This window comes from Scyliorhinus canicula, chromosome 6 (assembly GCF_902713615.1).
Source record: "Scyliorhinus canicula chromosome 6, sScyCan1.1, whole genome shotgun sequence".
In the NCBI taxonomy this organism is placed as follows: domain Eukaryota; kingdom Metazoa; phylum Chordata; class Chondrichthyes; order Carcharhiniformes; family Scyliorhinidae; genus Scyliorhinus; species Scyliorhinus canicula.
In genome coordinates this window covers 204,295,951-204,320,252 of record NC_052151.1, presented here as the reverse complement: position 1 = coordinate 204,320,252, position 24,302 = coordinate 204,295,951, and the positions used below count along the sequence as shown (strand labels likewise).

At 46.6% G+C, this 24,302-nt stretch overlaps 5 non-coding genes across 5 annotated transcripts; all 5 read left to right on the top strand.

Annotated features, from left to right (window-relative positions):
- Nucleotides 1–119: 119 nt before the first annotated feature.
- Nucleotides 120–193, top strand: trnav-aac. The gene has a single exon. It is a non-coding gene; the product is annotated as a tRNA-Val (tRNA).
- Nucleotides 194–597: 404 nt separating this feature from the next.
- On the top strand, nucleotides 598–671 carry trnai-aau. Its single transcript has one exon. It is a non-coding gene; the product is annotated as a tRNA-Ile (tRNA).
- Nucleotides 672–2,155: 1,484 nt separating this feature from the next.
- trnai-aau lies at nucleotides 2,156–2,229 on the top strand. The gene has a single exon. It is a non-coding gene; the product is annotated as a tRNA-Ile (tRNA).
- Nucleotides 2,230–2,625: 396 nt separating this feature from the next.
- On the top strand, nucleotides 2,626–2,699 carry trnai-aau. The gene has a single exon. It is a non-coding gene; the product is annotated as a tRNA-Ile (tRNA).
- Nucleotides 2,700–3,249: 550 nt separating this feature from the next.
- On the top strand, nucleotides 3,250–3,323 carry trnai-aau. The gene has a single exon. It is a non-coding gene; the product is annotated as a tRNA-Ile (tRNA).
- The last annotated feature ends 20,979 nt before the right edge of the window (nucleotides 3,324–24,302 follow it).

The window sequence follows — 24,302 nt, the reverse complement described above, 5'->3', positions numbered from 1 at the left end:
AAGGCAAATTCTGGCGATCGAGCTTGTTCGCGATCAGTCAGCAAAAATAATCAATTCTCCATGCACTACGGGAATGAATTTGGAATCGGAACTGTAACACTCGGGGGTATAATGCGCATGGCCGGTTAGCTCAGATGGTGAGAGCGTGGTGCTAACAACGCCAAGGTCGCGGGTTCGATCCCCGTACTGGCCAACCAAAAATCCTCATAAAGAAATGATCTCTGCGCCTCACGTGTTTCGGCAACCTGCCCAGTGTTGCTGGTGCGGCATGTGGGCCCAACTGCTGCTTCGCTGCGTCCCGTTGACTGCTTGAAGCCCTTTGGAAAATATCTGCCTGCTTGTTGGGAAAAACTGTCGTCCTTTTATATTTATGTGTCGCGAACATGTGCTCCAAAGTTTCGTCGTCGACAGCGAATGCACACTACTCACAATTCACGTCGCTCTCACAAGGTCTTAAATCCGCGGTACTGCAATCTTTCAGGAAAATATGCTCCAGGCAACGTTGCAATTAGGCACGCCACATGTCAGACCAGTCCACCGTTCACAACTGGAATCAATTTCATAATGGCATGGTCACGCGAATTGTTTACGCGCAGGGGCCGGTTAGCTCAGATGGTTAAAGCGTGGTGCTAATAACGCCAAGGTCGCGGGTGCAATCCCCGCACTGGCCAACGGAACATTCCATGCGGAAAAACTCTTTTCACAAGTTAATATCCAACCTGCCCAATGTTGCTGGTGGGGGACATTGACTCAGCTGCGGTAGCGCAGAGTCCCTTTTAACTGCTCGGCGCCTCTTGGACAATATCTGCTACTTGTTCTGAAAAACTGTCCTTCTGTTACATTTCTGTGCCACCAATGTGTTCCAATACTCAACAGCGAACGCCTGCAGATGACACGTCGCTCTGAACAGTGTCTAACGTCTCCTTCATTGCAATGTTTCAGGTTCATCTCCTCAAGGCAGCCTTGCAAATAGCCACCGCACCATGTCACGCCAGCATACCTTGAAATTGCGGCATTGAAGAGCAGCGCTCTGCACGAATCACTGATCCTCTTGCCATTAATTTAGCTCAAATGCTGCCACTTTCAACTTTCCCATTGTTTAACATGCAATCAGTTGCAGGATACGCCAAAGACATTTGATGCTTCGAAATGCCTTTTTCAAAAAGCTGTGCTACCCACTCCGAATGAGATGCTGATTACACTGGAACGATCAAAATGCCTGAAGGCCAGAAGTGTACTTGTTTGCTGATCAACTGAGTAGCGACGTATTATCTCTCGGTTTATGACCTTAACTTTTAACTGCCCGAACCATTTCCCCCAATTTAAAATTCAGCAGGCTCTTGATCCTTTCGTGCTGAGGCAGCAGCCGTCTATTCGACCTAATGTGAGCGCCTGTCCTGCAATTACGAAGAATGTGTATGATGCGGAGATGCTGGCGCTGGACACAGAAAGAGACGTGACAGCACCAACCTAAAGTGCAACATGTTTATTTGAAATCACAAGCTTTGGCAGCGTCGTCCCTTCATCAGGTGAAGTGATGCGGGATTTCAAATCAGCCTGTTGGACTTTAATAAGGTCTTGTGAGACTTCTCTGAATCATCCGCACGCACTTTATGTGCATGTTCCTGGGCACGGTAACATGTGGACTGAATTTTGAATTCACAGGGTCAGCTGCTTTTACGCTTTCAAAGAAGAAACCTGTCCATAGGCATTTGGGTACAAGTCTGTTGTACTGGAAATGTGAGCCGTAGCACATCCCGTGCTGGAATAATAATAATATTATTTACTGTCAGATGTGGGCTTACATTAACACTGCCAATAGTTTACTGGAAATTGAGATCAGAAAGATGAATACATGAGATATGTGATGAGGAGAATGTTGGTAGATTGGGCTATGCTCCAGGAAGAATATGTTCAACAATGCCTCAGCCAGCCTAGGTGCTGTTGAGCAGTTTGTCAGTTGGAAACATGAAGAAAGTTCTAGCGGAAAGAAAGTCCTAATGACTTGCGGGCAAACTGAAAGGTGGAATTGACAAAAGGCAAATTCTGGCGACCGAGCTTGTTCGCGATCAGTCAGCAAAAATAATCAATTCTCCATGCACGACTGGAATGAATTTGGAATCGGAACGGTCACACTCGGGGGCATCATGCGCATGGCCGATTAGCTCAGATGGTGAGAGCGTGGTGCTAATAACTCCAAGGTCGCGGGTTCGATCCCCGTACTGGCCAACCAAAAATCCTCACAAAGAAATGATCTCTGCGCCTCACGTGTTTCGGCAACCTGCCTGGTGCGGCATGTGGGCTCAACTGCTGCTTCGCTGCGTCCCGTTGACTGCTTGAAGCCCTTTGGAAAATATCTGCCTGCTTGTTGGGAAAAACTGTCGTCCTTTTATATTTATGTGTCGCGAACATGTGCTCCAAAGTTTCGTCGTCGACAGCGAATGCACACTACTCACAATTCACGTCGCTCTGAACAAGGTCTTAAATCCGCCGTACTGCAATCTTTCAGGAAAATCTGCTCCAGGCAACGTTGCAATTAGGCACGCCACATGTCAGACGAGTCCACCGTTCACAACTGGAATCAATTTCATAATGGCATGGTCACGCGAGTTGTTTACGCGCAGGGGCCGGTTAGCTCAGATGGTTTGAGCGTGGTGCTAATAACGCCAAGGTCGCGGGTTCAATCCCCGCACTGGCCAACGGAACATTCCATGCGGAAAAACTCTTTTCACAAGTTAATATCCAACCTTCCCAATGTTGCTGGTGGGGGACATTGACTCAGCTGCGGTAGCGCAGAGTCCCTTTTAACTGCTCGGCGCCTCTTGGACAATATCTGCTACTTGTTCTGAAAAAACTGTCCTTCTGTTACATTTCTGTGCCACCAATGTGGCAGATGTGGGCTTACACTGCCAATAGTTTACTGTAAATTGAGATCAGAAAGATGAATACATGAGATATGTGATGAGGAGAATGTTGGTAGATTGGGCTATGCTCCAGGAAGAATATGTTCAAAAATGCCTCAGCGAGCCTAGGTGCTGGTGAGCAGTTTGTCAGTTGGAAACATGAAGAAAGTTCTAGAGGAAAGAAAGTCCTCATGACTTGCGGACAAACTGAAAGGTGGAATTGACAAAAGGCAAATTCTGGCGATCGAGCTTGTTCGCGATCAGTCAGCAAAAATAATCAATTCTCCATGCACGACTGGAATGAATTTGGAATCGGAACGGTCACATTCGGGGGTATCATGCGCATGGCCGGTTAGCTCAGATGGTGAGAGCGTGGTGCTAATAACGCCAAGGTCGCGGGTTCGATCCCCGTACTGGCCAACCAAAAATCCCCACAAAGAAATGATCTCTGCGCCTCACGTGTTTCGGCAACCTGTCCAGTGTTGCTGGTGCGGCATGTGGGCTCAACTGCTGCTTCGCTGCGTCCCGTTGACTGCTTGAAGCCCTTTGGAAAATATCTGTCTGCTTGTTGAGAAAAACTGTCGTCCTTTTATATTTCTGTGCCACAAATGTGTCGCGAACATGTGCTCCAAAGTTTCGTCGTCGACAGCGAATGCACACTACTCACAATTCACGTCGCTCAGAACAAGGTCTTAAATTTGCGGTACTGCAATCTTTCAGGCAAATCTGCTCCTGGCAACGTTGTAATTAGCCACGCCACCTGTCAGACGAGTCCACCGTTCACAACTGGAATCAATTTCATAATGGCATGGTAACGACTTTAATCTGTTTGTGTGAGACCTCTGAATCATCCGCACGCACTTTATGTGCATGCTCCTCGATCACGGTAACATAGAACATAGAACAGTACAGCACAGAACAGACCATTCGGCCCTCGATGTTGTGCCGAGCAATGATCACCCTACCTCAAACCCACGCATCTACCCTATACCCGTAACCCAACAACCCTCTCCTTAACACTACTTTTTTTTTAGGAAACTACGGGCAATATATCTTGGCCAATCCACCTAACCCGCACATCTTTGGACTGTGGGAGGAAACCGGAGCACCTGGAGGAAACCCACGTCACACGGGGAGGACGTGCAGACTCCCCACAGACAGTGACCCAGCCGGGAATCGAACCTGGGACCCTGGAGCTGTGAGGCATTTATGCTAACCGCCATGCTACCGTGCTGCCCCTAATAGACATATAGACTGAATTTTGAATTCACAGGGTCAGCTGCTTTTACTCTTTCAATGAAGAAACCTGTCCATAGGCATTTGGGTACAAGTCCGTTGTACTGGAAATGTGAGCCGTAGCACATCCCGTGCTGGAATAATAATAATATTATTAACTTTCAGATGTCGGCTCACATTAACACTGCCAATATGTTACTGGAAATTGCGATCAGAAAGATGAATACATGAGATATGTGATGTGGAGATTGTTTGAGATTGGGCTGTGCTCCATGCAGAATATGTTCAACAATGCCGAAGCCAGCCTAAGTGCTGGTGAGCAGTTTGTCATTTCGAAACATGAAGAAAGTTCTAGCGGAAAGCAATTCCTTGTGGCATGCTGGCAAACTAAATGGTGGAATGTACAAGAGGCAAATTCTGTCGATCCAGCTTCTTCGCAATCAGTCAGCAAAAATAATCAATTCTCCATTCACGACTGCAACGAATTTGGAATCGGCACGGTCACACTAGGCGGTAGCGTGCGCATGGCCGGTTAACTCAGATGGTGAGAACGTGGTGCTACTAACGCCAAGGTCGCGGGTTCGATCCCCGTGCTAGCCAACTAAGAAACCCCGACACGAAATGATCTCTGGGCCTCATATGTTTGGGCAACCTGCCCAGTATTGCTGTCGCGGCATGTCGACTGAACTACGGATTCGCAGGGTCTCTTTGACTGCTTGACGCCCCTTGGAAAATATCTGCCTGCTGGTTCTGAAGAACTGTTGTTCTTTTACATTTCTGCGCCACAAGTGTGTCGTTCACATGTGCTCCAAAGTTTCGTCGTCGACAGCGAATGCACTCTATTCGCAATTCACGTCGCTCTGAACAATGTCTTATCTCCGCGTTACTGCAATGTTTCAGGCAAATCTGTTCCAGGCAACGTTGCAATTAGCCACGCCACATGTCAGACGAGTCCACCATTCACGACTGGAATGAATTTGAAGATGGCATGGTCAGACTTTCCGATCGCACGCAGTCGGTCGGTTAGCTCAGATGGTTAGAGCGTGGAGCTAATGATAATTTGCTACTCAGTCCAGCACCAAGATGATCAATCCAACACCAAGTCACTTCACCGTTTGTTTATTCACGGCCCGGCCTGCAACACTGTGCATCGGGGAAGCTCCGCAGCAAGCCAATATTAGTACATTTGACAGTATCATATACAATATGGCACTGTCCCTTTTCTGTGGACGGCCCCCTTAGAGGCCCAAGTTAGGGACACATTTAACATTCCATTTTCCATCAAATTATAATTCTATCTTGAGCGAAACTCTCATTCCCTCCTTTTATCATTTTATGATAACTTCTAACCCATAGCCACTTGCCTCAGTCTTCCCCATTCTATCTGCACTTCTATCATTTTCCTACGTTCCTCTGCACCTTCATTCTCATCATTAGATCTTCAAGGCTCACTTCATATTGCTGTATTAACTGTTGGGGAATTACTGCTGCACCGACACTTTTACACAAGCATTTCATTAGGAAGCTTAGCCTGATTATTACAAGTATTACAACTCCCAGGATAATTAATCCATGCACCAGGTAAGACCCCCATGATTCGTCAAACAACCAATCTAACCACCCACCTCCTGATGTTTCATGCAGTTTCTTAACCTCTTTGCGGATATGATCTACGAGGTGGGTGATGTTCTCTGAACTATCGGGGATGTCGGTGCAAAATTCCGAACCGATCACGGCACATGTCCTACCTTTGTTTGAAAGGAGGTAATCTAGGGCCATTCGGTTTTGCAATGTCTTATTTAGCTCAGACGAGTCCACCATTCACGACTGGAATGAATTTGAAGATGGCATGGTCAGACTTTCCGATCGCACGCAGTCGGTCGGTTAGCTCAGATGGTTAGAGCGTGGAGCTAATGATAATTTGCTACTCAGTCCAGCACCAAGATGATCAATCCAACACCAAGTCACTTCACCGTTTGTTTATTCACGGCCCGGCCTGCAACACTGTGCATCGGGGAAGCTCCGCAGCAAGCCAATATTAGTACATTTGACAGTATCATATATACAATATGGCACTGTCCCTTTTCTGTGGACGGCCCCCTTAGAGGCCCAGCAGTAATTCCCCAACAGTAATTCCCCAACAGTTAATTATTTAGCTCAGCCAATGCTTCAGTGGTGTCGTTCCAGGATTTTTGCTACCTTCCTTATTTCCTTTATTGCAAGAGCGACCTCGATGGCGGGAAGCAGGATCCCAAAGTATCGCTGCGTTCCGGTTATTGCTCTCTTTTGTCGCTTCATCATTTGGTAATGACCGCCTAGATTGGCGAGGTAGTGTATGAAGGGGACTACATACCCCAGATAGCAGGGTCCCGTCCAATTCTCTGGCAGCCAGGGATATGCCTTGTGGCCACAAATAAAGTACGTCCCATTGTATGAAGTGAGTTTGTCCACGACAAACCCTTCAGCCATCAGCGAGTACTTGAAGGTACCTGTCCCGTTCGCGTATGGGACGTCTAGCGTACACCCATAAAACTGAGGAGACGTATATACGGGATAGACCTTGGATGTGCTGGTCACTACAAATTTGTGCTTGCATCGTCTAGCAACTACTAATATCCCTTTAACCACATTCCTTACTAAACATATTATTCCCAGTGCTCTTCCCATGTTGGTGGTATTCGTGAGGGTGAGAAACGGAGGCTGGTGGGATCGGTTGGTACCACATCTCAAAGGTGTCCATTGGATAGCCCCCCTCTTTCCAAGGTCTTGGGGATATGTGGAGAAACGATAAACTAGAAGCTGCCCTGCCGTCTGGGTATCTTACCACAGATGCGATTCTTATTGTCCACGGGGATTGATGAGTACCATTCTGGTAAATATACCATTCTACTGTTTCTGACAGGTTAAGCGGAACATGTCTGAGGGGATTCCTCCCATAGCATGGGTCGGGATATGTGTACATACCCAGCAACCAGAAACATTCATATCCTTTGCGTACACATATGATATATATAAATACGTGTTTACATGTAATTCCCATTTTCCCGCAGCTTTACCCTCCCTGGATAAGTAAAGTCTTATTTTTGTTTCTGCAGCTATAGTCCCATTTACAGATGACCCGATGACAGGGTAGGTTACCCTTAGTCACTCCACTGATGAGTATGGTCTGATTGCATCGTTGTACGGAGGCCGAACATCCGTCCGCAGGTGTCACGTTCCAAGGTCCTAATCCTGAGCCTTGACTGGTGCATTGTAAGGTGTCTCCTCGACAGAGATGATGAGTCCGCCTTCCCTTGGGACCGCAGACACTTCGTTTGGCCTCTCCTCTCGTCTCCAAAAGTCCCAGCAGGGTTACAATAATAAGTGTGGCCTTCATCCTTGAAGTAATGCCGGGGTTATTACCTAGGGCTCAAAACAGGGTTACTTTCAATTGCATTGTCACAACCTTACAATGGTGGATGTGGATCCAGGCATTTGTGCCTTCCACTTTTACAGCAGTGGGAGTAGCGAGTAGGACATGGTATGGTCCGTCCCATCGGGGTTCTAATCCTTTCCCAATCCAATTACGAATCAGGACATACTCTCCCGGATTAATAGTGACAGCTCGCAGCCGTGAATGGAGGCTTTTTAGCACTTTGGTCAAGGCTATCACATAGTTGGCCATTTCAGTAGTCATATGGTGAAACTGTACTTCCTTTGGGCTGTCTTGATCTCAGGGAGTGCGAAAGGGTCTTCCGTATAGAATTTCGGCGGAACTCAGTCGTGTCTTTCCGGCCGGGGTTGCACGTATCTGGAAGAGGGCAATAGGCAATAATTTGAGCCAAGTGGCTCCAGTCTCTGCCAGTAGCTTTGCCAGTTTTAGAACATAGAACAGTACAGCACAGAACAGGCCCTTCGGCCCTCGATGTTGTGCCGAGCAATAATCACCCTACTCAAACCCACGTATGCACCCTATACCCGTAACCCAACAACTCCAACAACTCCCCCCCAACCTTACTTTTTAGGACACTACGGGCAATTTAGCATGGCCAATCCACCTAACCCGCACATCTTTGGACTGTGGGAGGAAACCGGAGCACCCGGAGGAAACCCACGCACACGGGGAGGACGTGCAGACTCCGCACAAACAGTGACCCAGCCGGGAATCGAACCTGGGACCCTGGAGCTGTGAAACATTTATGCTTTTATTTTTATTTTTGTTTTTAATGTCTGATTAGCTCTTTCTACCATTCCCGCTGCCTGGGATTGGTACGCGCAATGTAATTGTGTTATTCGGAGCTGAGTACAAAATTCCTCATTGATCTGTCCCACTAAATGAGATCCATTATCAGAGCTTAATCGATATGGAATCCCAAATCTAGGAACAATTTCTCGCATCAAAACTTTTACTACCGTGGAAGCTTTGTTATCTACAGTGGGGTAAGCTTCTATCCACTTATTAAATACATCAACAATAATCAATACATGTTTATAACATTGGCATCTTTCCAACTCAATGTAATCCATCTGGATTATCTCAGAGTGACCTTCCGGTAACGGGGTTTTACCCATTTCACAGGGTACTGCTTCTCCAGGGTTATATCACTGACATACCAGACAACGACTGCTAATGTTTTGTGCTATTTCCTGCAGTCTTGGATGCCACCAAGTCTTCAGCAATATATCACCCATAGCTTGCGCACCACAATGAGTTGCAAAGTGCACACATTCGGTGACCCAGGCTGCTAATGCATCGGGCATACAAGTTTGCCCTGCCGGGGAGACCCACAATTTGTTTATAGGATCATAACAACATCCCAATTCTTCCATACTCTATTTACACAGGCAGGAGCGTCCTCCTGTAATTGAATGAAGTCAGTGATGGTCGGCTTTGGCTTTTCAGAGGGAGATGACCCTCAGAGCTTTTAGTCTGACTCATCACTTTGGGCACCACCATGTCTTTTAAGCGAGAAGCCTCTTTGGCTTGGTGGCCCGCCTGCCGATTACCCGCATCCACCGGGGTTTTGCCAGTCTTCTGGGCAGCGCACTTCATTACTGCGATTGGTTTGGGGAGCATTAGGGCCTGTAACAAATGGGTGACTAGGGCCTTATGAGAGATTTGTGTGCCCACGGACTTAAGGAACACCCTACTTTTCCACAGTTGGCCAAAGTTATGCGTGACTCCAAAGGCATACCAAGAGTCGGTATAAATGTTTACCCTTAAATCTTGTCCCAAAACACAGGCACGGATTAAAGCGAACAATTCGGTCTGTTGAGCGGAAAATGGGGTTTCGAATGCTGCTGCTTCCAGAGTGTTCCCGTGTTGGTCTACTATTGCATATCCTGATAGTCGTTCCCCCCTTTCACCGATGGAAGCACTTCCATCCGTGAACATGGTCAGGTCTGGGTCATTAATAGGGGCATCCGACAGGTCCTCCTGACAAATGAGTCTTCCTTTATAAGTGACATTCAATCGTGTCTAGGGTGTTCTTGCTGAAGGGGAGGATTGGGGGGTGTTTTAATGGTCGAATCTCTTTGCTGTCTTATATATGCTTTTTTTAATGCTAGTGGTATTGATTCGGTGTTACATCTTTGTTGTCTGATCTAGACTTTTTCTTGTGATGTGGTATTGATTCTACATGTCATCTTTCTTGACAGCTGGTTTGCTTGTCTTGTTGTGGAGCAAATGTGAATTTGTGAGATTTGTTGCCATGCCATGGCATTGCCCTTCGTCCCTTGTCCCATAGCAGGAATGGTAGGTGTGTCCCACCCAGCCCTTTCTTACCCGCAGTTGGTCCTGCTCCCTCAGGTGCGTCTCTTGGAGGAAGACTATGTCGGCCCTCACGTTTCTGAGGTGGGTGAGGACTCTAGATCTCTTCAATGGGCCGTTAAGTCCCCTTACGTTCCAGGTGATTATCCTGGTGGGGGGCTTTTGCCCCCTCGTTCCTGTGGGATTAACCATATTTATCAGGTGGACGCACCCCTGCCCTCTGGGGTTTCCCTTTGTTAGTGGTCCATCCAGGATGGCCGCTATCACAGCTCTCCCCATGCGGTCGGGTCTCTGCGCTCCGGGGTTTCCCCTTATCCCGGGGGCACCCACCATGGCCGTCCACTGTGTGTCCGCCATGCGGGTAGTCCCCTGCACTCTGGGGGCCCCCTTCGCCCACAGACCATACTGGGTGGGTGCTTGCAGCGGTTACTTGTTTCGAGCCCTTGGTTGTGGCACTTTGTATCCCTGTTCCTTTTCTGGCCTCTTTTGTCCCTTTGTCCCTGCATTTCCCCTCCCCGGTGTCTCACTCCCTGTGTGCCCTCCCCCCTGGTCTCTCCCTTTTCCTTCCTCCACTGTATATCCCTCCTTTGTCCCTCTATCCCCTATTCCTGGCCCCGTTAGCTCTCACGACTTTGATGGGTGATCCCCCCTCCCCTGCCTGGCGCCTTCCCCCCTGTTGGGTGTGCGCTGCGGCCCTGCTTTGTTGCTTGCCCCCGGCGCTAGCTTTCCTGCTAGTACGGTGGCTCCCCTCTTGGGGGTTGTTGTCTCGCTTCCTCTCTGCCTGGCCTCTACGGATTTCTGCCCGCTCTTCCCCCATCCTACCCTGCACCCCTCTCGCCTGCTCTCCCTTCTCCAAAACTCTCGTTCCCCCGTGCTGGGGCCTGGCCTCCCACCTGGAGTGGTCCCTTGGGCAGTGGGTTGTTTGTTGTTCTAGGTGTTCCTGCTGGTGGGGGGGCTGGCTTTGCCTCGCCCCTCCCCACCCCCCACCCCGTTGGCGTGTCATTGCCCCTTGCCAGGGGCCCCTCGTCCCAACCCCCCTGGCCTTTTTCCAGCCTGTGCTCCTTGTCGAACCTACCCGCCTCAGCGGGGGCTGTAAAGAAATATTCCTTGCTTTGGTATGTGACCCAGATTTTCGCTGGGTACAGCATACCAAAACGCACATTGCTCCTGTAGAGAGGTGCTTTCGCTCTGTTGAACTCAGCCCGTCTCTTAGTTATGTCTGCTCCAAGATCCTCATAGATTCAGATGGCGTGCCCTTCCCATCTGCAGGCTCTATTTTCCTTGGCCCAGCGCAGGATTGTCTCCCTATCCCGGTACCGGTGCAGTTTGGCTATGACTGCTCTCGCTTGTTCCCCTGACTTGGGCTTCAGGCGCAGCGACCGATGTGCTCTGTCCATTTCTGGTGGGATGGGGAAAGTGTTCCTCCCCACTAAGTTGCCCAGCATCGCAGCCACGTATGCTGTGGGTTTTCTACCCTCAGTCCCCTCTGGCAGGCCCAATATCCTAACATTTTGCCTTCTCGAGCTGTTTTTCTGGTCATCTACCCGGCCCTTCAGGCTCCCCTGTGTTCCGCCTAGTCTCGCCACTTCCCTCTCCAGGGCCGTGACCCAGTCGCTCATGTCAGTCGCTGCTTTCTCCAGATCTTTAACGGTTGCCTCATGGGCTTCCAGTTTCTCCCCTTGGGCATCCACATTCTTGTCCAATCTGGTCAGAGCCTGCTGCACCCCTGAAATGGCCCTGGCCACGGCTGCCTGTGCTGCGGCCTCTGCGTGTGCTTTCACCTCTGCCTCGATTGCCTGTAACTGCTCCCTCAGCACCTCGGTAAAGGCTACCTTCCAATTCCAGCCCCCCTCTGGCCCCGGGGGAGAGGGCACCTGTCTGTCCAGCTCTTTTTGATGCGGCGATACATCCGTCCCGCCGCTTCATGTGCTCATTCGCTCGCCTGAGCTGGCTTGCCCTTTGTCTCGTCTGCTTCTGGTGCCCCTTCTCCCTTGGCTCCCTTCTGGCATTTTTTTCTCCCCCTTCCCTTTCATCTTTTCTTTTCCCCTTGTTTTTCCTTCACCCCTTTTCCGCACTGTATTATTATTTTATTTACTTTTTTTTGTCTCTTCCTCTTCCCCCCCCCCCCCTCTCTTCCCTTCACCACTTTATTTTATTTATTTATTTATTTATTATTTTCTCCCCCCCCCCCTCTTTCATGCAACTCCCCTCAGGTGGGCTTACTTTTGATGGGAGAGTGTAAAAAGAGAGAAAATAGTACATATACCCCTCCCCCCTCTCTCTTTAATAGTTTTCTTTTGTTTTTTTTAAATAAAAGTCCTATTCCCCCCCCCCCCCCCCTTCCTTTCTCCTCACACACCCAGGAGAGAGAGAGAGAGAGAGGCTTTTGCCCAGTCCCTTTGTCCTTGCCACGTGGTGGTCGCTGCCGGTTGCGTTGGTCCCCCCCTTCTTGGTCCCTGCTGCCGCACTTCGCACCCCGCGTCCTCCCGGTGGGGGTGGTTAGGTTGCTGGTCGCTGCCGCCGGCTGGGCTCCCCTTCGGTCCTGACCGCTGCCGCACCGCTCCTGGCCTGCGTTGGGGTGGGGGTTGTGGACCTGCCGCCGCCGCCGAACCGCTCCCGCTGCTGTCGCTGCCGCCGACGAACCGCTCCCGCAGCGCCGCTGCCGCTGCCGCCGTCGAGGATCCTCCGCCGACAGATTTGTTGGGGGGGGGGGGCGTCCCTTTCCTTCCCTTCCCTGCTCTTTGCCGCTACGGAGAGAAAGGCCCCGACTTCGTTACCTTGCGGGACGAAGGAGGGGCTCCATGTATTGCAAAGTTGCCTAGTCTACAGCGAACGCATGCGGATGACAATTCACGTCGTTCTGAACTATGTGTTACCTCCAGGTTACTGCAATGTTTCAGGCAAATCTGCTTCACCGAACGTTGCAAATAGCCACGCAACATGTCAGACGAGCCTACCATTCACGACTTGATTGAATTTGGAAATGGCATGGTCACACCATTCAATCACGCGCAGGAGGCCGTTGAACTCAGATGGTTTGCGCGTGATGCTGATTCACGCAAAGTTTGCGAGCACGCTCCTCGTACGAGCCAACGAAACAACCCTGTCACGCAATAACGTCCGCTTTTCACAAGCTTTCATGCAACCAGTCTGCCACTTGTTCTGAAAAACTGTCCATCTTTTAAATTTATCTGACACAAACGTATCGGAAACATGTGTTCCTAAGCTGCCTAGTGTACAGCGAACGAATGCGAATGACAATTCACGTCACTCTGTACTATGTCTTACCTCCGGGTTACTTCAATGTTTCAGGGAAATCTGCTCCAGGCAAACTTGGTAACAGCCTTGGTAACAGCCACTGCACCATGTCATACCAGCCTACCTTTACATTGTGGCGTTCAAAAGATCAGCAGCGCTCTTCACGAATTACTAAGCCTTTTGCCAGCAATTAAGCTCAAATGCTGAGACCTTCAACCATCCGATTATTTAACATGCAGTCAGTTGCTGGCTACGCCAAATACCTTTAATGCTTCAAAATACCTTTTTCAGAAAGCGGAACAACGGACTCTTAATGTGGTGCTGATTACACTGAAACACGTCTGGATCGATCAAAATACCTCAAGGCGAGAAGTGTACTTGTTTGCTAACCTACAAAGAGGCGACGTATTATCTCTATGAATTGGTTCCCAATGCTTGCTCGTTCAACTATTTCCACGTGCAATTTCGCCGGGACAATCTCATTGCGAAGACTGGCACAAGAGAGTAAACACAACGGAAAACACCAGCAGCTCTCCCCAGTCTTCGGTGCGGCCTGTTAAGCAGCGCTGCTGTATGACTATTACTGAAATAAATACACGATTCACAAAGAAAGTGAACATGTGTTTTTGATGCCTTTGAATTCTTTGTAAACTTTCTGCGCAGGCCAAAAACTATCTGTCCTTGGCGATTATATTTAAAGTTCCTTACCTTTCAACTCCCCGAAGCATTTATCCAAATTTAAAATTCAACAGGCTCTTGATCATTTTATGCTGAAGCAGCAGCCGTCCATTCGCACTACTGTGAGCACCTGTCTGTGACTGCGAATAATTTGTATGATGCGGCGATGCTGGTGCTCGATTGGCGTGGACATAGAAAGCAGTGTCACAACACCAGTTTAAAGTGCAATCGGTGTATTTGAAATCACAAGCTTTCGCAGCGCTGTCCCTTCATCAATGAATGCCTTTTTGGAAGTTCGTGTACGCCACATGGACAGCATTACCCTCATCAACTTTCTCTGTTCCCTCTTCAAAAAGCTAAGTGAGCTCGATTGGGACAAAGAACTGTTGCTGGCCATTACACAATTTTTCATGTGATTAGTAATACTGTCTCGATATTTAACCCAAAGCTTCCCATCACCGCATTAAAGTGACTGGCCTGTAATTGATGTGGTAATCCTTTCAAACGGTGATGAACAAGGGTGTAAAACATTAAGTGCTCCCGTCTCTTGACACCGACTTGATTAGAATGAAGACTAAAATATTCTGATCAGTGCTCCTGCAATTTTCACTCTCACTTCCAACAATGCTCATTTAATTAAGTTCCAGTACCTTGCCAACATTAAATACCGTTAGCGATTGATCACCTCCTCGTTATTTATATTGCATTCTTCTGGTGACAGAGTTTCCTCCTCTATCCCCATGGTCTGAGTGCAATGTGCATCCTCAGACAGAGGCAAAGCAGTCAACGAATGCCTCAGCCATGCTCCCTCCCTCCATATTGTTAGGAAACCAAAGATAGATTTAAGTGATTTATATTTGCATTGGTTAAAATTACATAGAATGGAGAGTTTTAGTTGAGTTCAGTTTCATGCTTCTGTGCCTGGAAGGAACCTTCAGTTATATTCACGCTGAACATGCATGTTTGTATGTGTGAGGATGGTTTCAAGTCCAACTGCGATTGTATTGTGCTTGGGGAGATTTGCAGCGTGTATAATCAAAACATTGCAGCGTTATTTGGCATGTGAGCGGCACGGTAGCACAGTGGTTAGCACAGATGCTTTACAGCTCCAGGGTCCCAGGTTTCATTCCCGGCTTGGTCACTGTCTGTTTGGAGTCTGCACGTTCTCCCCGTGTCTGCGTGGGTTTCCTTCGGGTCCTCACGTTTCCTCCCACAGTCCAAAGATGTGCGGATTAGGTGGATTGGCCATGTAAATCAATAAAAATCATAATCGCTTATTGTCTCAAGCAGGCTTCGATGAAGTTACTGTGAAAAGTCACCAGTTGCCACATTCCGGCGCCTGTTAGGGGAGGCCGGTACGATGAACCCGCGCTGCTGGCCTTTTTCTGTATTACAGGCGAGCTGTTTAGCCCACTGTGGTAAACCAACCCCTCCGGTGGTAGGATGGAGGTGTGGGCTAAAGTAGAGTGCTCTAGTGGGCGGTGCAGACACGATGGGCTGAATGGCCTCCTTCTGCACTGTAAATTCTATGATATAGAGGCCAGCGTTAGGCAAAACAAACTTTCAGCTGTACTTAGTATTTAACTGAATTCCATCCTGGTTGGAAATAGGTCACCGCCAGTGAACAGTTCACACTTAAATCAGCCAGGAGAATTTGGATGCGGTCAGGGAGTTGCATAGATGCAGGATTCCAAAGAACAAAATACAATCCAGATAACCGGGAACTGGGACAGAAAGAAGATTTCAGACAACTGAAGTTCAGAAAACAGAGAACAAGGTATTGTTGAGAGAAATCAAGGGAGATTAAACAAAGGGCTCGGAGCTAAGGGGACAATTGTGTTGAACTAGGTTTGAAGTGGGAGAGTAACCTTCCGAGGGAGCTGAAATGTTTGATGTCATTTTGAAAGGAGCTTGGGATTCGAGATTGAAAGCAATTGCGACATTTTAACAGCAGCCAATACAAATAAATCCTATAAGGAGTTGAAGCAAAATCCCGATCAGGATCCAGTTGTCAAAGTGGAGCGGAAGCTTTGTGTCAAAGAATCGATTGCAAAACCGAAACTGAATTTCGAAATTTAACCTGCTGATTGACAGTCACCCAAGGCCTGAATCGATACGGAAACGTGTTGCTGTGAGGGAGTACAAATATTCATATTTGTATTATATTTTGCTGATAAAGCGAAGTAACCGAACATCTGTCATTGTTCTCTTAATCACATTGTGTCTAAAATATAAAGAACCCTTGGAGTAATCCAGACATATCTGGCGTCACAAACAGGATCCTGTCGCAAGGTGGAAGAGAAAGAGACAGACACCGAAGGAGCCTGGACGGAAGACTTCGAGAATGTAATGTGGTGTACTCGGGTTTCTGCTCAATAGATAATTTGTCGTTGCAGGTCACTGTCCTTGTCAGTAGAACTACAAAAGCTAACGTTATCAGAGGCCATGAAGACAGCTCAGGAAAGAGCGGTTTGGCAGTAGCGAGGGGATAGACCTGTAGATCTGTGACCGTGACTCCCTCGCTCTTTTTACAACGTGATCTGCGACGGGCAAGCCCGGGGGTGAAAAATACTATTTAGGACTAGAAATTAGCTGGAATCCCTTGAAAGATGTTAAAAGGGCCTGGCAATTGAAAGTACTGCGCAAACAGATCCTGAAAAGAGAAATACCAGCTCCTGACGTATGGTCAATGACAGGGTGAAGTTTTGCAGTGACTCAATTGGAATTCTCCCAAAATAAGTTACAAGTGAAACGTTAAGATTTCTTTAGTGGAAAATAAAATGGAGCACAGAAGCTAACTATTTCTGCAGGCAATTAATTGTTGTTTTAAATTGCTCAAAACATGCATCGAAACTACTCCAGAGAACGTGTTGATTTATGGGAATTCAATGACGGCACTCAAAAGCAGAAATGATTAACTGTTCGAAGTGTTGACGAGCAAAGCAATATGTGCGTGTTGTGGAGTCAGGTTATCATTAAGGTTTATATGTTTCGTTACTTATGTGTGACTGAGATTCATGTGTGTCCGTTTCAAGTGTTAACGCTTTCTGTCGAAATTGTAATCTTTGAGCAAACAGCTAACAAAACGTGGAGTCATGTTTTTCTGGCCGGAGTCATGATTTCAGGATATGATTGAGCAACATGTGGGAATTGTAAGCCGGATACAAACTCACACTTGTAGGAATGAGATAATTTTAATTCAATAGGATTGATTGGAGTTTGGAATATCTAAAATGATGATAGCCAATCCTTGTTGGTTTGATCTTGCGGCAAAACTCTTGTCAGGTTAATAAAAATCATTGTTCCTCGCAACTGATATAAGAAGAAAAACAGTAAATTCAGAGTTGAGTGCAAAGTAACGTTGTTGATGAAAACGAGCCTCCTGATCATGTTATCTCCGAAGTCAAACAAAGAGAGATGGTGATGTCCTGACGTCCTTTTGAAAACATGTATTCCGCCCCTTTTTCAAACAAGCAGAGAATTAAACCTTGCATGTTAATAGCTCACGATGTATTTATATTTTTACAGGAATTTTGAATTAATTCTTTTAAGTTTGAATGGTCAGATCCGTTCCGATTAATTAACGCATTTTGCCCCAAGCCTAATGGATTGCTTGTGTTTTACTTTCCAGGTAACTGCAAGTGGAACAAACTTTGCATTAGCTTCAAGATTTTGAGAATTTATTTCTAGATTTCCAATAGTGCAGCAATTGCCGTTCGAATTTAAAATCTTGGGAAAGGGGTATCAATCGAATTATTCAGAGATCACATTCAAGTTACCATAGATTATGGAATAAACTGGAATCGAAAACAAAAACAAAAAAGTGAATTTTCTCCTTGCACAGACCATCCGGCTCATAGGCTAGAGAAAGCAAGTGACCAATAATAATAAGATAAGTGTTGAAAGAGTAAAATCTCAGCCTGGATTCTCCTCGCTGTGACGATACCTGGCAGTCTTCCAGGGCCAGGATGTTGACTGGAACATGATGCACCAGATGTCCAGTCTCAGGAATTCTCACGTATATTGTGGAGTTTCTAACTGCTTATCTATGTGAATTATTTACTTCCCTGTGCAATTATCAGGCCCTTTCGCTCGTTTGTTGGACATCACCTCGGACCAGGGGCGCGACTGGATCCAGGAACCGAATCTCGAAGCCGCCGTCAATCCCCGGTGTCCCTGACGAGCAGACGGGCGCGAGATTCTTGTGTTACTTCAATATTTCGTTTTATCTTATTATATTCGTATTGGTATTATTTTTTGCGAATAAAGTGGAGTAGACAAACATCTGTCGTTGTTCTCTTCATTTAATTGTGTACGAATCATAAAGAACCCTTGGAGCAATCCAACACAGTCACTCGTGTTTATCTTAAATCCTGTTGTCTACATAGGTTTTAGTGACATCGAATTCCTAAAGTGCAGACGGAAGCCATTTGGCCCACGGAGTGCGCACAAGCCAATGGAAAGACCACCCAAACCAAGCCCACGCCCCCGCTCTATCACTATACCCCAACCCAACCTTATGGACACTAAGGGACAATTTAGCAAGTTCAATCCATGAAAACAGCACATATTTGGAGTCTGGGAGGAAACGCAAGCAGACAGGAGGAGAAAATGCAAACTCCACACATATAGTCACCCGAGGTCGGAATTAAACCCCGATCCCTAGAGCTGTGAACAGCAGTGCTAACCACTGCACCACCGTCGCGCCGTTGGTAACTGTTCAAAAAACAAAGGTTCGTGGGATACAGGGAAATGTGCAGAATTTGGACCCCAAAGTTGGCTTCGTAAGAGGACACATAGGTTAATGGTCGGAGGCTGCCCTTGCTAATGGAAAGCTGTTTCGACAGGTGTTACGCAGGGCTAGGTGTTGTGACCCCTACTGTATGTTTTATATATTAACGAATTTGACTTGGATATGGGGGGCACGATGTGGAATTTTGCAGATGACAAAAAGTGACCATGCGTCGATAGATTAGAGAAGAGCTGTAAACTCCAAAATATTATAGGTGGGTGGTGAAGTGGGCAGGAAAGTGGCAGATGGAGCTCAACTCTGATAAGTGGCAGGTAATGTATTTACGGAAGTCAAACAATAAAAGGGAATACATAGAAAGAGGTTGATGAAGTGAGAGATCTTGGCGTGAAAGTGCACAGATCCCGAAAGCTAGCAGTACATGTAGAAAAGGTGTTTGGGAAGGCATTTGGAATGATTTCCTTCATTGGCAGAGGCATGGAAAACAAAAGTAGAGATATGATAACGGAACTGCATAAGACACTGGTGAGGCCCAACATGAGTATTTTCAGCAGTTCTGGTCAGACCATTACAGGAAGAATGTAAATACTCTGGAGAACGTGAAGAGAAGATTTACTAGAATGTTGCCAGTGCAGTAGATTTTCGCTATTAAGTCAGATTGGTTGGGTTGGGGTTGTTTTCTTCGGAATTGAGAAGGCATGCTTGTTGCGTACAAAGTTGTGAGGGATAGGTCTAGAGTTTCCATTGGCAGAGAATTAAAAAACAGGGTTCATAGATTCAAACTAAGTGGCACAAGGATTAGAGGGACCATGAGGAAAAACATATTCACAAAGAGTGTGGTGATTGGCTGCAATTCGCCTGAGTTGGTGGTGGAGGCAGAGACCCGAAACTCGTTTAAAAAGTCCATAGATCCGCAACTTATTTGCTGCATAGTGAAGGGCGATGGGCCGTGCACCGGACGATGGAATTGGGAAGGACACCTGAGCGAGTTTGAGTCGGTATGCACAGTATGGGCGGAATGCCCCTTTCCTGCTGTCTGATTCTATGGTGACTCTATTCATGCTTGTTTGAAATAAAGTTCTGGTTTTCCGAGACCGAGTTCCATTCTGGGATCTTCCAGTCCAGTTATTACACCAACTAAGATCGTAACATTGTGCAAATTCCTTTTTTGACCCCGAATTATCACTCCTCGTCCTTTTCAAAAGTCTTATACAGTTAATTTTCCCGCAGAAGACTTGGGATTCCCTTCATATTGGTTGCCAGACCTTTCTCATCATCCCTCTTTTGCTAATTGTGTGGTCATCTCCCCTCTGAAGTTTCTGTATTCAGCTTAGATCCCACAAAAATGCACAGCCTGTAACATGTTCAGTCCTACAAAATACAAAACATAAATCTAACTTTAACTGATCGTATAGCAGTTTTATTTTACGAAGTAGTTAAAACATTTCACAAAACCATTCGTTTTTTCAATCCCTTATCATTTGGTTTGGGAGACTGTTTGCAACTGAATAGCAATAATATTGTTCAAGACACTTTCATCGACAGCAGTGAGCAAGAACTGACTATGTCGTACTCACGACTGAGACATCAGTCATAGAAAATGGGAATAATAAATCAGTAACTCGGGCGGAATCGCTGTAAAGCCATAGGTGGAATCCTGATGTTTACTCTATATGAATAATTGTTACCGTGATTTGTCAACGGTGGTTTTATCCAGTAATGAAAATGTAATCTATAGGGATCGCAGCAAAGATTCAGGAAAGTCACAGATTTGACAATCACATTACATTCGATTCATCTTGAATGGCATCGACTGAAACTTTCTGAATGTTTATTAAACTGACGGTGAGTTGGTTGTGCGCTTTGAGGTGGAGTTATCTGACGATCATATCTCCGCTGCCAGTGATTGATCCGCGAATTTGAAGTGAGTTGAATATATATTTCCCTCATTCACATCGTTGTTGCTCACTGCACACAAAAATGCATTCCCATTTTATCCTGGATTTCTGGATAATCTCAGGATTAGTGTCCAGGCAGATTTCATGACCTTCTTCAGTTCTTCTCTAAACTTCCTCTGGGTCACTGCGTAAATACACGGATTTTGAATACAACTCAAAAACTTCAGAAAAGCTCCGGTTTCAGTGGCGATATAGGCAGGATCTGTGCGGTCACCTCGGTAATAAGCGGTGTTTGACAGCCTGGTAGTGACAAAGCTCAGGGCAGCTGTCAACCACAGGAGCATAAAAATACCTGATATAGAGAAAAGTAAAATACTGGATTTCCTCCTGCTCTCCATTTCTGTATCTCCGTGGTTTTCACGTCTGTGACACTGCAGTCTCCTGCGAGCTCGATTGGCCATTAAAATACGTCGAACCGTTAATAAATTAAAGACAGTCATTAGAATAAAAGGAATCCAAACAACCCAGGCGCTTTGAAACCAGACGGACACTGTGCCCAGTGGTGAGGAAACAAACGCCACACTTGCCCTGCAGCCGCGATGCACCTTATTAATTATATTTTGGGTTTCATATGCGAACAGGAAGAGAATGTCCTTGAGAAAGCTAAACGTGGAAACCGCTATTATCACTATTTTCGCAGTTCTCTGTGTGCAATATCTTGCATTAATCCTCCGACAGCAGAGGGCGACAAAACGGTCAAATGTGAAAGAAACGGTGAACCAAACGGACAAGTCGAAGGTGATCAAAGTTATGTACAGAATAAACTTGCAAACGGGTGTTAGTGTGAGGAAAGAAAGGGGAAAGCGATTGCTGAAAATGTGATACGTTAGTACATTGATGATCATAACCAGTAGATCTGCTGTTGCCATGGCTACCATGTAGACAGTGATACATTTGGAAAGGCCGCAGTTTTCTCGTCTGAGAATCACAATTGTCAGCACGTTTGCTAAAGAAGAGAAGACAAAAGCAATGTTTCAATGTTAGATATAATGTATATGGATTTTTCAGCACATTGTACTCAATTCTTGATGTCTGTGTTGAAACACCAATGGAAAAGAATGTGAGAACAGGAATAACCTTGGAGCCATTATCAGGGAAATCTGCTCACAATTACGTGAGTGACTGGAGAGCTCACACTGAGCAGGGTTACAGTGGGATCAGATAATCCATTAAAATCCTTGAATTTGCTATTCAAAGAACACTGAAATTTTCGTAAAACTGTCAGACTAACGGAAACCAGTACAATGTGTACACCGGGCTCAAGAGTTTGGTTCAGAAGCCACCAACATTGTAACGTTAACATTGGAGAATCAGGTATCCTAATCCACCACGCAGTATGATGTGGACACATATGAACACTGATTAACAATAATGAGATTGCAATATCTTACCAGGGACTCCAAAGGCGGCGAGAATTGGATAATACAACTCTTTTACCAGCAGAACTGTTGCTTGGCCCATTTCTTTCAATAAGGGATATATGTTATAAGAGCTGAAAGACTGGCGCATGGATGAGACAACCATGTGATCTTAAATATATACACACATCAATTCTCCGGGGAATTAATTAGCTGTTTTCCGAATTAGCATTAGTTACAGTGATTTAACTAACATGTGATGCAGATCCCCCTGGGAGGCTCGGATTCGCTGGCAAATTGAGGTCCTACATGGAGGATGGAGGATGGTGGAGGATCCAACTCTTTTTCAACGAAATGGTTGTCCAGGAATCCCAATCACTCTTAATGTCTGTCTTTAGAGTGCTTTCGAAATATTGGCAGAGTGACAAGCAAGCTGTTTGGCAGAATCATGAACGCATATTCCGTGGCCATCAAATCCTGAACTGGGACTGAGACCGAGAATCTGGCTCAGAGGCCTTGATGTTACCCACTGCCCGTAAGACCTGGTTAAACAGATAGAGTCCCCTGAGTCTGTTTTATTGCTGTTTGTCTGATGCGTCAGTTTGAGGTTGACGATAAAATTGGAACATTTTAGAAGAAAATCATAAATAAGGCATTTTTTTTTACAAGTAAAACGTCACAATGCGGATCTGACCATACCCCACGGGTTTGGTGACGATTGCGTCCCAGTTACCAATCGCCGTGATTCAGCACTTGACTAACTTTTAGTTTCTAAACTCGTCCAGATAAAGCAACGAAAGATAGGTCTGATGAATACGGAACTGCAGTTTTTGTGGTGACTATTTATTCTGTACTCTTGCGACTGCAACGCTGACTGACGAAGGTGTGTAAATCCTTTCCGCCAGACTGGACACCTCCCTCTGGATCGCGTTGCACCGCTTGCAGGAGCTTTGAACGTCTCCTCAAATACTAGGAGCAAAGCTAAACATACATTAAATATGGCCTTGCTTCTCTGCTATCCAGATACGCCACATGTACACCAGAGGAGCCAATGTTCCTCCTCTGGAATAGCTGATTTGATCTGCCCTGCACTGCCATCGATGTCCACTTTGGTGAGACTGTTAATACAATTTCTGCTGTAATCCCAGATGCAAATCTGCGTTTGCATATACATGGGAGGCAAGCGCAAAACCTCGTCTTGCAGCGATCATGATCAACTGCTTTTGGAATTCTCTTCTACAGGTTGCTCTCGATCCTAACATAATATTTTCAATTCCGCATTGCTACCTCATGCCACATATCTCAATAATCAATTTCAATGCATTGCTTCCGTACCACCGCACATCACATCTCAGTGATAATTTGGCTGAACAGTTAATTTAAAATTTTTTTTTTCAAAGTTTTAAATTGGATATTTCGAACATATTATATTTACAGGTGCACACGGGAAAGAAACGAGAAAAGCTAAATACTGAGAAGATATTATACACAACATAAAGGCAACAACGTTGTACAGTTTTCAAAATCGCGTGCTCACCAGTAAAGGGAAACATGTGTGTGGGGGAGGGGGGAGGCGGGGTGGGACGGTGGAGAACTGGGGGAGTGCATAGACATCGAGGTATTGGAGAGACAATTACAGTGTCTCTGTGAGGGGGGGGGGGGGGGGGGGGGGCGCCGTTGCTGCTTGCTTGTCCCGTCGGGTCTCGCTGCAGTTGTGCGTTCGCGTCTGCTTCGGCCGGTCGTCATTTCTTTCTCCTGTGTTTTCGTACTTTCTGTTGCTGTTTGCCGTGACCCTTGATGTTTCTCGTGCTCTCCTTCCCGTTTGTGTATCCTCGTTCTCTCCCCGCATCCTCCAGCGTTCCTTTATTGCTCTTTGCTTTCTCTGTATCCTCCTTCCCACCACATCCCACCTCCCCCTCTGCATTTCGCCTTTCCTTTCGCCTGAATTTAGCTATTCCCTCTCACTGCTCCTCCCCAGGTCTTTCCCTCCTTCCTGTGCCTTGGCTACTTTCTCCTATCTCTCGGCTACTTGATTATTCTCCAGCTTGTTTTTTTTTGGCTTAAAACAGGTCCCGGAACAGTTGGGTGAATGGCTCCCATGTTCTATAAAAGCCCTCGCCCGACCCTCAGATGGCGAATTTGATTTTCTACATTTGGAGAAATTCTGATTGGTCGGACAGCCCGTCTGCAGCTTTGCGTGGTGCTGCTGACCGCCAGAAAAGCAGCACTCTACGGCTGGAAATCAGGGAGACAAAGACAAGGACGTCCACCCTCCTCCCCATGAATATATCTTGCTGGACTGATACGCCGAAGAATGCAACTTTCGGCCACGGCTCCCTCACCCCAGCACTTTGGACATTGCCTCAAAGATGGCTTTTTAGTACCCCGCAAGTCTGGGGCAAGACCAGATCA